Raw genomic sequence first — 14,303 nt, forward strand, 5'->3', positions numbered from 1 at the left:
AGTGTTTTCTTGTACGTATTCTTCAGGGAGAAAAAAATGCCCACTGGCAGAGCCCAGCTACTGACTGAACGTTAACACTTGTCCTGGGCATTGCAGCTATCCTGAAAGTGAACAGGAAGTCGCGCGTGCCAAGCTTTTTCTCAGGTCTCATCTTCGCCACGAGCGGGCCAGTATGTTGTGTTAGTTACCTTCCTTCCCGGAATCCTCACCATTTCATCAAATGTATTTCTTCTCCTGTGAGTGTTAGAAGAGGGCTTACTTTGTCACGGAAGTGACCCTCAAGGTCGTTGTGAGAAAACAGCAAGCTCTCGCTCTCGGCTCAGGCACACGCACTGGAGGTCAGATGGGACGTTCTTACTGTATTTCCTGAAATGACTCTAAGCCCTCGAACCTGACACGGATCTGGAAGTTCCTGGATGTCCTGAACACCCCAACCACAATGAGGTGATGGAAAGAGAAAGTCACAAGCTGGTTCCCTGGGATTACCCTAATGGAGTTTTCATCGGATGTTACAAGGCACAAGTTGAAATTCAAGAACCTGACAAGATCTCAATAAAGACAAAGAATTATAAAGCCAGAAAACAGTATGATAATTTCCACTTCAAAATCCACCGAAGCAGTGACCCTGCTTCATTCATTCCTTTCCTACGTTTTAAGCTTCAAAGTCCTGTTTTTGGTAAAATCCCCCCAGTGGCTCACTTCCATTCAAACAACATCCATTCCACATTTTCAATCTCACTAGAATGCTTCCCTTAACAGTCTTCTTTCCAAGCCATGCCACTTATGTTATTGTAATCAGGGGTAAAATTACCAAATTTTGTGGGAAAAAAATCAGGATATACGGTCCAGGAGAATATGTTTCTGATTTATGAGTTTATTTCCAAATAAACAAAATGTGATTATCCTTTTAATGAGCTGCCTCTGTTGGACAGCTCAAGAAGGTGCGCGGGCAGACCACCGTAGGAAACCTGATTTGTGCGATCATGGGCTATTTTTCCTAATCATTTACCAAAAATCACAGTCTCTGTTATGAGAAACCTTAAAGACTTAGCAACCCCCATTATCCTAACAGTGAAAAAAAAAGTAGTAACTTACCACCTTGAAAGTACGCAATGCATTTAACATTTACATGACAGGTCAAAGTAAGTATTTGAGCTCAGTAAGAGGTGATAGTATTTTTATCACTAGCTATTAGTTATAATATTTTGAAACCCATACGCCAAGGCTATTTTAAAATACAAGGCACTCTCGTGTATTAACTTATTAAAGCACACAAGAACCACTTAGAAATTTTTTTTTAACAAATCCTGTCTATATAATCTATTATCTGTCACATGAGATCTTCCAAGTGGAATGCCAGCCAACCAAAGGTAGAATTTTGTCCCAAGCTACCATTTAGTTGGTGTAGTCTAGTTTCACTCCATGCCTTTCACTTTTATTTTCGACTTCTTTACAGTTCTTTGACCCCTGGCATTCCAGGAAGACGGGTTCCCCAAATTATCAGGAGCAATAGAAAATGGGGGCGGGGGGAGAAACAGCATGGAGGACCAAGAAGACAGAATCTGCTCCACGCTGGAAAAACTGTCCTCTTTCTCCCTTCCGAAATTAATTTTCTCATCTTGTTTTTCTCTCCCCCTGTCCATTACTTCCTTCTAAACTTCCCAAACTCTTGGCGGAGGTCTAGATAGAACTGTAAAATACACACACACACACACCCATACTCTACGGTGGCCAGTGAGATGGGAAATGTTCTCACGTTAACCTCACAAGAAACGTTAATAAGAAGAGGAAGTTACAGATGCAAATGAAACGTGTTTGTTAAACTGTGCCTGTTTCCAAAAGGCAAGCTTTTGGTTCTTCTTACTCCCCCACGTACCACTGCATTAACTTAGACCAGCAGAGACCTGAACTCATGAGACCCCTGAAGATCAATGTTCATCAGCCCCACACCACCTACTGTTCCCTGTTTTTCCAAGTCTCAGCTGCTCCAACCGACTCCTGACTCAATTAAAGGGCCATGCATAGGGGATGCAATATATCTGTAGTATGAAAATGGATTTGTTTACTTGTCTAACTGAGAAGGTTCAAAGTCTAGGGCAGCTAGACACACTGTACCACTGACTTACTAGAGGCCCGTACACCTGTTATAAACCCTCCCATCTTCCCGGGAAAAAGGGTTCCTCCCCTAGCATGCTGCTCAGGGCTCTGTTACACACTGTTAACTACAAATGATGACTCTGTATATGCACGGGTCTCTCTCCCATCCTACTGTGAACGGCTCAAGGCCCTGGCTCCAACCTTTTGGCATCCACCACCTGCTTTCTCCAGTCTCCCTAACCCTTCATGGTAACCGAGAGAGTGGAGGCATTCCATACTGCTGTTTTAAATAAGTATAAAGAATGAATAAACAGATCACCTCTGGCTGTCCTTCACGTGAATTAAAGCCTTGTCCCCAGGAAAAATACGGTGAATGTTACTGTGTCACTGACCTTTATCAGAGAGTAGGTAGGCGCCGTGAGATCTGAATTACTTCCTCAGCCTGATCTTACCGACTCTGTCTACTGCACTGTGAAGGAAAAGCTGCAGGCTTCCTGTTTGCTGGAAGCAAAAGTGCTTGCCTTTGATTGCTTTTTGTAGCCTGCCTTCAGTTCCTCAATGACTTGCTTCACACAGAAGTGCAGCTTCTAACTGGGGCCTGGTTGCATGGCTATGAAGGAATCCATGTTTTCTAGCTGGTTAAAAATGACCTTTATTCTTTATCAACCCTATTTGACATTAACATGCTTTGGAGCCACGTGAGGTTGATCTTGGGACTCAGAAAAATAGAACAACATTAAAGTCAACGGTGGTCACGCTGATTAGATGCCTCCCAAGAAGATTTTTTTTAATCAAATGATTGAATTTTCTTTAGAATCTAGGCTGATATATTTTCAATCACGTTTCCCACTGCAGCCACAATTTGTGGTAGGATGAAAATAATTAAATTGGAGCGTCCAGTTTTCAAAGTCAGTCTTTCCCACTTTTACAGGAATTCCCAGGGAAGACTTTTTAGAATGAGCACAGGTCAGAGAGCTCACAGTAAGAGGGAAAGTCCACAGACTCCATGAATGTGATATCCAGCAACAAGAGACTTGCCTTTGAAGAAGAAATAGGCCTTTAGAGTCGCAGCTGAGAAAAAGAAACAAAAACCCAAAACGAAATTGTCTTTACCCCTTTGAGTAAATAACAAGGGAGTGTTTACGTGGTCACTGAGTGTTTAGTCTTTGATAACATCCGATAGAGGGCTATTATGGGGCCACATTTAAAATTGTCTCCAAATGCAAAAGGAAATTTAATTGCTGAATTACAAGTCAGGTTGCAGCACTGCCAAAAGGCTGTGAGAGTAATCTCAGAAGGGTTTGTTGAGCTTCTGCACATGTGTGGTCTGGCAATTCTGGCAGTAAACACTTCAAACACATCAGTAAACGTCCTAATAGCTGAAGAAATACGCTTCCGGCAAGGTGAAGGCAACACCTGGCTGGGGCACTGCCTTCCTACTGAAGAGCTGCCCTTAAGGAAAAAGTGTCAAGTATTTGCCTCAGGTAAGTGAGTCTCACTGACTGAGAGCCAGGCATCTCAGGGCTTATCCCTGCAAAAGTCCTTTGTAAAAGTTTAAGAGAGGTGAACTATCTGAACTCTGTTCATTATCAGCACAACATCACTAGGTCTTCTGCAACAAGGGTGAAAACACAGCAGGACCAAAGTTATCATCTGAGGGGCTCTGGGGGAATCGCAGACTCCATCGCCTGGAGGCTAGCAGCGGTCAATTTACCAAAACAAACCAACACCTACCTGGACTGGTGTATTGCCCTCTGATTCCTTACATGCTATTCCAATCGTTGCCTTTTAATCCCTCCTGCAAAACTCATCTACAGCAGAGGGGATTCCAACGTAACTCTGCGGGCACTGCACATTCATGGGTATATAGGTGATTGTGATGGGAAATTTACTAAAAATCATAGGAAGGGTCTCTTGATGAGACAATATTTGAACTTTAACTCAAATAAATTAAGGTCCTAAATCAAGAATGATTTGGATTTGATTTGGGGTTTTCAGGTAAAATATCCAGGCTCTGTTTTCTGTTGACTTAAGAAATTATCTCTTATTTTTCAAATACATGTTCCTCTGGGTCTTTAGTCACCATCTTTAGGATGTAACCATTTTAAATATCTACTCTGCATGGCTACATGTAGGAACTTAGAGTGAATAACATGATTAATTAACTTCTTTATTGGATAATGATTATGAAAATTATTAGAATCAGGGCATGAGCTCCCAAGTCCAGTAGTTCTTTAATATAATTAGACATATGCTATATGTCATGGTCCTGTACTTATAGAATTTCTTTTAAAACATCGTGAAAATTTTAGATTCAAGAAACTAATGGTTTGGTCCGGCACATAAGAAGGTTGGAAGTTGCCACATCATCCTAACAACAAATTAAAAAACTAAACAAGCTGAAAATCAACAACTCTTCTTAGATGTTTCAAAGAAGTGAGGTCACGAGGCAAATCGCTGCCCCCAGAGTTGGGAGACATGGACAGAAGAATATAGAGAATCACAACTTTCTGAGCAGAAACTTCTGTGGGAGCCAGTGGGGAATGGGGCAATGTGAGCCGTGATTGACAGCTGCTGGAGGTTCAGTGTGGATGAGTCTGAGAGATACCAACTCCAGAGGAGTACAGAAATCTCTCTGAGAGTCTGATTGCAATTCCTTTGGATACATACATAGAAGTGGGATTGCTGGATCACATGGTAGGCTCAATTTTTAAATTTTTGAGGAAACACTATACTGATTTTCCTATTGGCTGTACCAATGTACATTGCCACCAATGGTGCACAAGGGTTCCTACATCCCTCATAGCCTCGCCACATCCTTGCCAACACTTATTATCTTTTGTTTTTTTGATAACAGCCATTTCACATGTGTGAAGTAATATCTCATTGTGATTTTGGTTTGTGATGGTTTCAAAGGTATACCTTACTCTCTTATTGATCAGAAAGTTCAAGAAATGGGCAGAAGATCTAAACAAGCGATTCTCCAATGAAGACACACAAATGGCCAATAGGCACATGAAAAAATGCTAAATATTACTAATTATCAGAGAAATGCAAATCAAAACAATACAATGAGGTATCACCTCACACCGGTGAGAATGGCCATCATTCAAAAATCCACAAATGAGAAATGCTGGAGAGGGTATGGAGAAAAGGGAACCCTCCTACACTGTTGGTGGGAATGTAGTTTGGTGTAGCTGTTATGGAAAACAGTATGGAGACTCCTCAAAAAACTAAAAATAGAACTTACCATATGATCCAGCAATCCCACTCCTGGCATACATCCAGAGTGAACTCTAATTTGAAAAAAGATACATGCACCCCAGTATTCACAGCAGCACTATTTATAGTCATCCATAGACAGATGACTGGATAAAGAAGCTGTGGTATATTTATACAGTGGAATACTACTCAGCCATAAAAAAGAATAAAATAATGCCATTTGCAGCAACATGGATGGACCTGGAGACTGTCATTCTAAAGTGAAGTAAACCAGAAAGAGAAAGAAAAATACCATATGATATCACTTATATGTGGAATCTTAGAAAAAAAAAGACACAAATGAACTTATTTACAAAGCAGAAACAGACTCACAGACATAGAAAATAAACTTATGGTTACCAGAGAGGAAAGGGGTGGAAAGGGACAAATTAGGAGTTCAAGATTTGCAGATACTAACTAATATATATATTAGTTATATATATATTATATATATATATATATAATATATATATATATATATAATAAACAACAAGTCTCTTTTGTATAGCACAGGGAACTATCTTCAATATATTGCTGTAAACTATAATGAAAAAGAATATGAAAAGGAATATATGTATGTATATGTACGACTGAAACATTATGCTGTACACCAGAAATTGACACAACATTGTAAACTGACTCTACCTCAATTAAAAAAAAAAGAAATGTTATTATTCTTTGATGATCTGTAACAGGGGAAAGAAGCATTCATTAGTTGGTGAAAAACAATTACTGTCTTCTTTGCCATTCAAGACACAAGGGGACATAAATATTTTTAATGTCCAAAACATCAAGTCACGAATTCGGCTGAAATTCACTTAGAGAGTTCCAACTTCTGGTCATTGAATCCAAAATGTAGTTCTGCAATACCAGGCCACATCTCAGAGCAAAACCCATCTAGTGATTTGAGGCACTGATGGCAGCAGCTCTCCTTTACTTATTGCCCAGTCAGAGGAAGGTCCTGGGCTGGAGACCTTACAAATATGATCTTTTTTGAGCCCCACACCGGATTAACCCAAAGAAGAGCACACCAAGAAATATTATAACTAAAATGTCAAAAATTAAACATAGAGAATATTAAAAGCATCCAGGGAAAAGCAACAAATAAATACACAGGAACTCCCATAAGACTATCAGCTAATTTTTCAGCAAAAACCCTGCAGGCCACAAGGGAGTGGCATGATTCATTTAAAATGATGAAAGGGGAAAACCTACAACCAAGAATACTCTATCCAGCAAGGCTCTCATTCCAATTTGATGGAGAAATCAAAAGCTCCACAGACAAGCAAAAACTAAAAGAATTCAGTGCCACCAAACCAGCTTTACAACAAATGCTAGAGGAACTTCTCTTGGCAGAAAAGAAAAGGTCCCAACTGGAAACAAGAAAATTATAAATATGATCTCTTTTATGTCACTAGCCTCTCACCCCCATGTCACAGGTGAGAAAACTGAGGCTCAGAAATTTAAAGTTACCTGATCTGAATTCACACAGATAAGAAGTACTGGAATCCAAACACACATACATCTGATTTGAAAAATCCACATCCTCTCCATTAGAACAGATTAAAATTTGAAACTGACTCCTTGATATTCCAGGAGCAAAACTGAAACAGAAGTCAGGAGACTTGTTTCCATCCCAAGCCTTGAACCAACTGTGTTACTTGAATCAGTCACTTCCGCTCTCTGAGCCTCAGTTTCCTCATTTGTAAAGTAAAAAGACCCAAAATAATGTTTAATTACAATATAGCTCAATATTAAATAAATTATGAAAATGAATGATCATAACCTTTATTAATATTTATTTTAAAGACCATATTGTATGCAGTATACTTATGACAGAAGCACGTAGACCAGAGCTGATGGCACTAACTTAATACTGTCACAAATTACTGAAGTTTAAAGTTTTGACTTACCTTTTCACAGTTTCAAATGTTTCTTGCATTGTGAACTCCTGCTTTAAATTTCTCTGGTTACCTCTGACTCAGGCTAAATGAAGCATGCTTCCTGCTTTGACCACCCTCCCTTATCTCCTTTTATCAGAATCTCTGTCTGATGTCCACAGCCCCTTAGGACCCAGATCGCTGTGACATTCTGACGCCAATATAATGCTGACACAGTGTTCATAAACTCTCTTCCCTTCAGCTAAACCACATGATCACCAAATATTTGAGGAGAAATTCACAGGAGATGGAAGCTTAGAGGAAAACCTGAGAGCATCTTATCACTTCATCACTGGCTCCCTCTGGAGATTCACATCGTTCTTGCCAACACAGGGCAGGGACAATCATGTAGCTTGCAGAGATCCTGCGGGCTCCCTCTGAGCCGCATCTGAGCCCCAGGTTGACTTGCAAGTTGACGCACGTGAACTTTCTAAAGTCCCGGCTTCACGGAGGATAACAGACTGTGCTTCCTCATGCCTCCAAATTCAGAACTCACGTTCAAACTTCACAATGTCCTCTGCCATTTTACGATCCTAGAAAACTCTTGTTCATCTTTCTGTGTTCGGCTTAACCATCACTTCTTCCAGAAGGACCACCCCTATGTCATGGCTGGAAATCACATGACAACTATTTGTTCCTAAGGTATTCTAATCCCCACCATACTGTAATGTCATCACATTTGTACAGGTTTGTCCTTCTTCACAGATCAGAGGAACCTCAGTGCTAAGACCTCTGGCTTAATCTTTCTCTAAATCTTTCAGAGAGCTGAACAGAGTGCCTAGTACAAAGAAGGCCCAGATAAAACATTTTTGGAGTCAACAAATGCATCAAAATAATACTTAAGCAATGGGTCCCTCCACTGAGAAAAACCTTCAAAGACAAAGGGATAATTAGCCCTTTATGCTTCGGCAATGTTGTGGCAGCCATCCAACATCCACTCTGCGCCCCATGCTCTCTCAGGTTCTGTGGATGCAACGAAAAATAGATGCAACACCCTGCTCTGTGCGGAACTCTATTTTTAGGAGGAGAGACAAGTATTACGAGACAAGTAGAGTTCTCTAAAAGATGAGAAATCCTATGAAAGAAGGAGGGAAGGAAAATGCCAGCTGTAGAGGGGAAGGGAGCCACTTTGTATATAGTGGCCAGGAGGACGGCAGTGAAAGTTAACAGTAGTAGGAGAAATAGTAATAATAAAAAATAATAGTTTGAGGTCTACCCTGATGGGGCTTTTTCCGTAGACCTACTTTGTTGGAAATGGCTCATAGAGTAACTACATGTTTTCTTTACTCACAGAACTACATGTTAGATCTGTGGGAAAGGACTACAAGACAGAGCTGCTAAGTAAACTATGGAAAACCTAACAGTCACACTTTTTTATCCCAGGTCTTGGCATATCCCAGCGATCAGTACTGGTCTAGGGTGTGATAAGCTTAGGAGTAAGTATGATTTGAACTGAATGCATGTTTAGAGGGGGTCTAAAATTGAGAACCAGAAGGAACCGTCTTCCCTGGCCCCAAATAGGTAGGCGTCCTAAAGTACATTGTTTGAGGAAATTGGATCCCAAAGATTACACGTGAGAGGTTTTAGAAGTGTGTCCATGTTCCACTGGAGATCAAAGAAGCTCAACTAAAGGAATTATGGACTGACTGACATGACAACTGTTGACTTAGCAAAAATTGTTTTTGAAAGGGTTATCTTGCAGGTTACAACTCAAACACTGGAGGGACTACGGTGATGAGCGGTGGAAGGCATCAGAACATGTGAAATTCTTTAAAAAATTTATTGACTTAAGTAATCTTGCCTATGTTACACAATAAAAAAACCTTTACACACACACACAAATAATAATAATAGTGAGGAGGAAGATGAGAAGAGGAAGAGGGAGAGGAAGAGGAAGAAGGAAGAGGAGACTAGCGGAAGCAACAACAAACAGCAACCACCAGTTGACTCGTCTGCCGCAGGTGCAAGTAAGAGAGCAACCACACATACAGCTTCTGGGGTCCCAGGAAGGTGATTTATCAGATTTGCCCACATCTAGTCTTTATCATTTTAGCTCCTGGATAGAACATAATCTACTTCCCCTGTGCCTATAAGAGTTGCAGTCAGGACTGGAGAGATGCATTTTGCTCCGTTAGGGAGACTGATGGGGAAAAGGATTATTTTGCATTTTGGAAAACAGGTTCTTATGGCTTCTTTGGCTGTGTAGGGACCTTCATCCTGTGAAGCTCAAATCTCAAGGGAGAAATTATCGCCCCCTTCCTAACAGTGATATTAGTATAGCAATAACAAACTGTCAGGACAATTTCTGGCATTATTATTTCCAAGTGGATGATTTTTTAATTGTTCTGAATAAGCTATTATTTGATTGACATCAGTTAATGACACTGCCTCGCGCTGGCATGGTCGTGTGTGTGTGTGTGTACGTACGTGTGTACTCAGCTGCACTTTTTGTCTGTAAAGTGGTACAAATCTATGATAACATTTAGCAAGGACAAGAAGGTACTGAGAGAATGAAGAGTTCTAACAGATAGAGTTCAATGTCTAAAAGTCAGCACGTTGTTAATTTCTTCTTGTAGAGAACAGAGTAGAAGACCCTGAGGAAGCTCAGCAGAGACCGCTCACATGCAGGAAAATTCAGATTTCTTCCACGGAGAGTTACCACTGCGTGCGTTTCTCCAACTCCGCTCTGAGGACAGAGTTTCTTTCCTCAAGCTAAACCAAAATGTTGTGCTGCAACACTCAAGTCGGCTTTTTCCCAATTTTTAAGAAAAATATGCAGAACTAAGCTTGTTAGTGGAGATATCTCAATTTCGTCGTTTTCCTTTTTCCTTGAAATATGATCTGCATCCAATTTTCTGTTTTTCTTATTTTTTAATCTCTCAGAGTAGACTTTTACTTACAAATTATAGGAGCTCATCAATAATAGATGATCATTTTTTCTTTCTATGTTAGCAGTAACCAAGTAAAAGGAATATTTGGGTTATTCCTTTCAACCAAATATTGGGGAAAAAACTATCTCATTCCCACAGTCATAATGATATAACATACTCAAAAATTTTCTTAACATCTAATGTATGTGACAAGTATTTCACAGTCATTAAGAATATGGGCTTTTGGAGACAGACTCAGGTTCTGACTTTGGATGGAGGGTGATCAGGGACAAATTACCTAAGGTCTGTGTTCATCAGTTTCATCATTGTTAAGTGATGATAATGACAAACCTCTCTCTTATATTCTTAGGAGCTAAAAGGATTCACGTATGTCAAGTCCTTAGAGAAATTCCTCATACAGAATTAATTTTAATTAAATGTTATCTATGTTTTACGTGACATGGGTAATGGTAAAATTCCACTGAAAAACATAAAAGAAGAACTGAATACATGAGCATACACATTATGTTCTGGGATGAGAAGAATGCTCATTACAGTGACGCCAATTCTCAATCCACTCTCTAAGTATCTCACTTCTGATCCAAATTCAAGTAACAGCAATTATTTTTGGAAATTGGCATCATGACTATAAGAACACAACTGGGAGAATAAATTTATGAGAACGTCTAAGGAAAAAAATGGGAAATTAGAGTAATGCAAGGATTATTGGATGTTAAAAATATAAAGTCACAATAATTAAATCAGTGATGAAGAGGCCAGAATAAACTGGCTGATAAATTTAAGACACTAGGTTTCCCACAGGCAGATCCTAAAATGTGTAAAAGCAAAATCTTTAATAAAGGTCACAGGACTAAACTAATGAGGAAGGAATGCACTATTCAGTAAAAAAAAACTCTAGAATAATTGGCCAGCTGTTTGGAAAATAAATTAATTTAGAGCCTGTCTTCATAACTTACATCAAAATAACATCCAGGGAATTTTTTTTAATTAAACCAAAATAAAGTTGAAAGAAAACAGAAATAACAGCGTAGCTGATCACCAGATGAATACTGAACAGTAAAGCAATGAAAGCATTGTGTCTTCCTTATCATCACAAATATAGGGAGTATTTACTGAATATTTACTGTGTGTAAGACAATGTGTAAAGAGCTTTACATACTTTTGTCAAAGCCACAGTGTGATGGAGATGCTCCCACAGACTCCACTTTAGAAATACGGACGCTGAGAATCATGGGAAACTCAAGTGAGGTCACGTGGCCAGGAAGTGGCTGCATCGGAGGATGAACCTGGGCAGTCTGATTCTAGAACCCGTGCTCTTTGATTTCTACCACCTAAAATACGTATAATGGAAATAAAATTGGAGAGGAGAAAACAAAATGGTAAAAAAAAAAAAAGGGGGGGGGGAGGGGAGGAAAGAAAAGAAAAGAAAAGAAAAAGGACCAATATAGAAACAAAAACTCTGAAACAGAAGACACGCAAATGGATAACCAACTTGGAAGAAAGTTCGACTTCAGTAATCAGTGGCACACACACAATGAATGCACTGAGACACATTTTTTCCCCCCTTAACATAAAGTCCATGCACTTTCATTGTTTTCCTTTACAAAGGATTGTACTTAGCACTAGTAAGGTCTTGGGGAGGTATCAGTGAGGCGTTGCCAAGCTGCTTTCCAGAAACGACATGCCAATTCACACTCCCCGCAAATGGCCAAGGAATCGGACGCCTTCTTAAGTATTTATAGCTTTTGACTTAGAAATCCTGCTTCTAGGAAAGTATTCTAAGGGCAATTCTGGAAACAAAGACCAAGTTTAATTACAGACCTGTTTGCTGAAAAATTTTTATTTAGAATAAGGAAATTTTTGGAATAATCTTCCCAGCAATAAGAAAATGGTTGAGTAAATCATGGTATATCTGTGAGATGCTATATTGTAAATGACGGTGTATCTGTGAGATACCATACAGTAAACTATGGTGTATCTGTAAGGTCATATACAAGATTATACAGTAACCTGGGGGTCAACAAACTGGCTGTGGGCTGAGTCCAGCCCAATGCTGGTCATTTTCTCCTGCTTTTGTCAGTAAGGCTTTACTGGTGCTTTCCTGATGCAAGGGCAGAGTGGGGTAACTGCTGTGGAAACCGTATGGCCTGCAAAGACGCAAACATCTGTTATTGGGCCCTTTACAGAAAAAGCTAGCCGATGCCTGTTGCAGCCAGTCAATTAAGTTAGGCTTGTAAAGAATTTTTAATGACAAGTCTAAATGTGAAATGTGCAATCATAAATGAAAAATGAATCATATGCATTCTGATCTATTAACACAATATTTACTTACTAATAACGATGCTAATAATAAAAAGACATGTTAAAACAGTACCTTGGTATATCACAAAAGTGAATTTTAAAATGGAATGCATCTATATTATGATTTTAGACTCACTGAAACTGAAAAGTCTTTTATTTTTTTTGGTAAATTCTTTCCTAGTACTAGTAATTCCTACAGAGTGCATCGTATCTTTTTTGCCGCTACACAACCCGTGCTGCACAAACATTAATCTGCGATAATTTATGAAACTTTGGTCCTCAAAGACAAGCAAGGCCACGGCCAATGATGATGTCATCTGTCATCTGTCTTACCCTTAAAGGGCAGCTTTTCCCCCCAGCTGACTTCTTGATCCCATGACCACACTTTTTTCACAGTACATCAAAATCTGGAGTTAGCCAACTGACCTATTGGGTAACCTCTGCCTGGAAAATCAGGTCAGTATACTACTATATCTGTTTTTAGGTTCTTAAGAAATTGCAAAGATGAGTGTAGACCTTCCCTAACGGCTCCGCCTTTGAAAACAAACAGTGCCTTCCAGTGAATAAATCACCAGGAAGGAGATGACAGCTCCTAAATCTGTGTTCACGTCTCCCCGTTGTTTTTGTCTGGTTCCGAAATCATTAGCACCTGACAGTAGTCACAGTATTCTCCCCGTGGGGAAGGACAATCCCCAGGCCAGGTTTCTGTCAGATGGGGGGACAATCTATAAAGACAATACCTCAGAAGCCAAGAGGCTTGCAAACTTTCAAAGAGCGTACTGTGAGCCTTACAGGCAGAATTTCTTATATGAATTTCATAGTAAAAGTTATGTAAGAACAGGGCTTCCGAAAGGATAATTAATCACAGGGTTTTTGTTTTTTTTTTTAATTAGAGAAGGTAAGATCATTCCAAAGAATGAACAGATCAAGGTCTAGAGTTTCTACTAAAGAATTACCTGTTTCAAGACGGGTGTAAATTATTTCCAATTGCTCCAATTGGCTGAACTAGGAAATGGAAAATCAAAATTGGCTGTGAATTCCAATACTACTCGTGGTGCAAAATGCAGCTATCATGTTTGGAAATAGATGTTACATTACGTTTACCTAGATACTTGGTGTGGTTCACACACGGCTCTTTTTTCCAGACACAAGAAGGATGATGTTTGGTTTATGTTGTTTTATGGTTGGCTTGCTTGTATATATATATATATATATATTTTTTTTTTAAATTGGCCTCCAATCTACCCTTCCTTCCTTCAGATATTTTTGTATACTTCATATGTTACAAATACTCTGCTCCGTATGGTGAATAGAGAGAGTAATAAATGACAATCCCTGTGTTTAAGAAACTCAAAGTCCAAAAAAGAGAGAGAATAAGTAACAGAGAAAAGACAGTGAGGGTCCAGAGGTGAAAGCTTGGTTGTACCAACAAAACTAAAAGGAGAGCTGGGGAAGCTTCACGCAGGCAACAGCAGGGTTTTAAGGGTAAAGGAGGAATTCTTTGTGTAGACAGGAGGAGAGAGTTCATTTCAGGTAGAGAGAAACCATATACGAAAGCAAAGACGCGTGACTAGCCTTGAGCGCCGCGTTCCGTGGGCACTGTGGGAAGGAGCGCAGGGATAGCCTAGAGAGGTAAGAGCACAGGATCCAGAGAGGCCTCTACTGGGGGGAGGGTACAGCTCAGGAGGTGGATCGCATGCCTCACCTTTCCTGGGTTCAGTCCTCGGTACCTCCTCTGCAAATAAATAAGTAAACCTAATTACCCCCTCCCAAAATGAATAACCTAATTACTCTCCCAACAAGAGATGAAAAA

The 14,303-nt window shown here is 39.7% G+C and overlaps 1 protein-coding gene and 1 non-coding gene across 4 annotated transcripts in view; one reads left to right on the forward strand and one right to left on the reverse strand.

The window, feature by feature from the left end:
* KCNJ16 (potassium inwardly rectifying channel subfamily J member 16) overlaps positions 1–14,303 on the reverse strand; it is a 137,076-nt gene that overhangs the window by 73,490 nt on the left and 49,283 nt on the right. The window contains exon 1 of one of the 3 annotated variants that reach the window (XM_064495602.1): positions 2,490–2,700. The exons of the other annotated variants lie outside the window; for them this stretch is intronic. The gene's annotated coding sequence lies outside the window, so the exon portion shown is untranslated. Of the gene's footprint in view, positions 1–2,489; positions 2,701–14,303 lie in introns of those variants that run through there. 3 annotated transcript variants of the gene reach the window in all.
* On the forward strand, positions 8,503–8,632 carry LOC116158003 (small nucleolar RNA SNORA18). The gene has a single exon (XR_004142233.1). It is a non-coding gene; the product is annotated as a small nucleolar RNA SNORA18 (small nucleolar RNA).

The sequence above is a fragment of the Camelus dromedarius genome, chromosome 16, assembly GCF_036321535.1.
Source record: "Camelus dromedarius isolate mCamDro1 chromosome 16, mCamDro1.pat, whole genome shotgun sequence".
Lineage (NCBI taxonomy): Eukaryota > Metazoa > Chordata > Mammalia > Artiodactyla > Camelidae > Camelus > Camelus dromedarius.